Below are 4,006 nucleotides of genomic sequence, written 5' to 3' on the forward strand. Positions count from 1 at the left end.
TTTGTATACTTGCTTCATTCGGATTGAATTTCTCCTTAGAACACGATCAGTTGTGGAGAGACTGCATTGGTGGATATTGTGGAACAGTTGATTGTCCTGTGTTATCCTTTGCTGAATTTCTTTGAGGCGGAGGGTGTTGTTCTGGACCACCATGTCAACAATGGCATGCTCTTGTTCAATTGAAAGAAGTCTTGTTCGTCCACCTGAATGTTCTCGAACTTCAATTCTGAAAATGTTTTGGACAAGCAGGAACATTTACTGTAGAAATCTAGACCCATGTCAAACAAGACTACATGGACTATCATTGTAGAAGTAGAATGATATAGTTACTTACTGGTTTTCCCTCTGAAATTGAAGCCACTGTGGATCTGTTTATATTGGGCTGAACTCTCTGCCCAGCTTCTCTCAGTGAGAGACCATGATTTATGACATGGTCAATCAGTGTGGCTCTGATTTCATTTGAAACACACGTGTACCCTATCCTTCTACCTCTCCTCCCTCCTCTTACACCTCGCCCTCCTCTTACACCTCGCCCTCCTCTTCCTCTCTGTCCATCTCTTCTTATATGTTCTACTCTTTCTCTTTCCACTATACCATTGCCCTCCAATCTATCCATCTCTACTCCTCTCTCTTCTCCTCTTCCTACATCCTCAGCTCTTCTTTCTCTTTCGCTTTCATCCTCAGCTCTTCTTTCTCTTTCATCCTCAGCTCTTCTTTCTCTTTCATCCTCAGCTCTTCTTTCTCTTTCATCCTCAGCCCTTCTTTCTCTTTCTCCTACATCCTCAGCTCTTCTTTCTCTTTCATCCTCAGCCCTTCTTTCTCTTTCTCCTACATCCTCAGCTCTTCTTTCTCTTTCATCCTCAGCCCTTCTTTCTCTTTCTCCTACATCCTCAGCCCTTCTTTCTCTTTCTCTTTCATCCTCAGCCCTTCTTTCTCTTTCATCCTCAGCCCTTCTTTCTCTTTCATCCTCAGCCCTTCTTTCTCTTTCTCCTACATCCTCAGCCCTTCTTTCTCTTTCATCCTCAGCTCTTCTTTCTCTTTCATCCTCAGCCCTTCTTTCTCTTTCTCCTACATCCTCAGCTCTTCTTTCTCTTTCATCCTCAGCCCTTCTTTCTCTTTCATCCTCAGCCCTTCTTTCTCTTTCTCCTACATCCTCAGCCCTTCTTTCTCTTTCATCCTCAGCCCTTCTTTCTCTTTCTCCTACATCCTCAGCTCTTCTTTCTCTTTCATCCTCAGCCCTTCTTTCTCTTTCTCCTACATCCTCAGCTCTTCTTTCTCTTTCATCCTCAGCTCTTCTTTCTCTTTCATCCTCAGCTCTTCTTTCTCTTTCTCCTACATCCTCAGCTCTTCTTTCTCTTTCATCCTCAGCTCTTCTTTCTCTTTCTCCTACATCCTCAGCTCTTCTTTCTCTTTCATCCTCAGCCCTTCTTTCTCTTTCATCCTCAGCCCTTCTTTCTCTTTCTCCTACATCCTCAGCTGTTCTTTCTCTTTCTCCTACATCCTCAGCTGTTCTTTCTCTTTCTCTTTCATCCTCAGCTCTTCTTTCTCTTTCATCCTCAGCTCTTCTTTCTCTTTCTCTTTCATCCTCAGCTCTTCTTTCTCTTTCATCCTCAGCCCTTCTTTCTCTTTCTCCTACATCCTCAGCTCTTCTTTCTCTTTCATCCTCAGCTCTTCTTTCTCTTTCTCCTACATCCTCAGCTCTTCTTTCTCTTTCATCCTCAGCCCTTCTTTCTCTTTCATCCTCAGCCCTTCTTTCTCTTTCTCCTACATCCTCAGCTGTTCTTTCTCTTTCTCCTACATCCTCAGCTGTTCTTTCTCTTTCTCTTTCATCCTCAGCTCTTCTTTCTCTTTCATCCTCAGCTCTTCTTTCTCTTTCATCCTCAGCTCTTCTTTCTCTTTCTCTTTCATCCTCAGCTCTTCTTTCTCTTTCTCTTTCATCCTCAGCTCTTCTTTCTCTTTCTCTTTCATCCTCAGCTCTTCTTTCTCTTTCATCCTCAGCTCTTCTTTCTCTTTCTCTTTCATCCTCAGCTCTTCTTTCTCTTTCTCTTTCATCCTCAGCTCTTCTTTCTCTTTCATCCTCAGCTCTTCTTTCTCTTTCTCTTTCATCCTCAGCTCTTCTTTCTCTTTCTCTTTCATCCTCAGCTCTTCTTTCTCTTTCTCTTTCATCCTCAGCTCTTCTTTCTCTTTCTCTTTCATCCTCAGCCCTTCTTTCTCTTTCTCCTACATCCTCAGCTCTTCTTTCTCTTTCATCCTCAGCCCTTCTTTCTCTTTCTCCTACATCCTCAGCTCTTCATGCTCCTTCTCCATCTCCTCTTCCTCTTCTTTTCCCTCTACCCTGTCCACCACCTCTCACTCTTACACCTCTTCCTTTTCCACTGCTCATTCTTTTTATTGTCTTTTCTCCTCATTCATCTTTGTTCTTCTTCTCTTCCCCTTTTGTAGTTGTTGTAATTAAGACAGCTGTGTGAACAATTAGGAAATTGGCTTTTTCTGTGTTGAGTGGATTATTAACTCATCAGATATCAATTTGGGGTTAATTGAGGACATAAGGTGTGCAACTGACTATTTTACAATTCATAGAGTTTTGTTTGTTGTGTTTTGAAAATGGTACAAAAACACTTGTGATCTTTGTGAAGACCAATGAAAAAGCTGCAAAAGTTTTTCCTGGTATATTAAAGATTTGGTTGGCTGTATGAACTGCTGTGATAACATTAGGGAATTTTGTGCACAGTGTTTTGAGAAAATTATGCTTTTGATTTGTAATTTGTATGAAATGAAGGAGAATTTACTATCTGTTTAGGACAATTACGAAGTGTACAGATCACTGTGTTAAATGTTTTGAGAGTAGTTACCCGAGTTTGGAGAAATGTACCAAATCGATTGAGAAAAACCGTAATGACACCATATTCAACAACATCAATGCTGTAAGCCTGTCGACCATACAACGCATCCTCCAGCGGCACCAAGTGACGATGAAACAACTTTACAAGGTGCCATTTGAGAGACTCTGACAGAGTCCAGAATCTGTGACATGACTTTGTAGAGGTATGTATGCAACACTACTTCCAGTTCTTCAGACATCCCATATTTACTCATCTGTATATAATGTTGTCTGTTACAGAGAGTATTGGAGATGGATGCCCATGTAATTTGCCACGAATTTATTTATGTGGATTAGGTTGGCTTCAGCCTCACCAAAACCAGGCGCCGTGGACGAAATGTAATAGGACAGAGGGCAATTACCAATGTCCCTGGACAGTGTGGGGGTAATATAACCATGTGTGCTGCCATCACTCAAAACGGGGTCCTCCATCACAATGCCACACTGGGTCCGTACAACACCGGCCATATACTCACTTTTCTGGATGCAATTCACACAATGCTTATCCCTGATCCAGATCAGGAGCCTGCTAGATTTGTGGTTGTGTGGGACAATGTTAGTTTTCACCGGGCTGTTCTGGTCCAAAACTGGTTTGCCACCCATCCACAATTTGTAGTTTTGTACCTACCTCCATATTCACCTTTTCTAAATCCCATAGAGGAATTCTTCTCAGCCTGGCGCTGGAAAGTGTATGATCGCCAACCCTATGCCCGCATGCCGCTTCTCCAGGCAATGGAGGACGCATGTGGGGACATAGAGGTTGCCTCTGTCCAAGGTTGGATACGCCATGCTAGGAGATCCTTCCCTCGATGTTTGGCAAGAGAAAACGTATCTTGTGATGTGGAAGAAGTATTGTGGCCAGACCCAGCTCGGAGAAGAGATGAAGCTTCGCACTGGGGACTGCACCCCCCCACCCCCCCGCCAATTCCTGGACCGGGACCCCACACACAATTTACTGTATTCTACTGTAAAGAATATACTTTTGGTTTACGTAAATGTTTATAGTTTTGTTGTATGCTAATGTATACAACAGTAATGTTTGGCCTAATAAATATTTTCTGTTTCTACATTGCATTGGCGTTTCCGGTGTACTTGTTACCCCTCTCAGCAGATTACTTTCACTGT

The sequence above is a fragment of the Xyrauchen texanus genome, chromosome 28, assembly GCF_025860055.1.
Source record: "Xyrauchen texanus isolate HMW12.3.18 chromosome 28, RBS_HiC_50CHRs, whole genome shotgun sequence".
Taxonomy (NCBI): Eukaryota; Metazoa; Chordata; class Actinopteri; order Cypriniformes; family Catostomidae; genus Xyrauchen; species Xyrauchen texanus.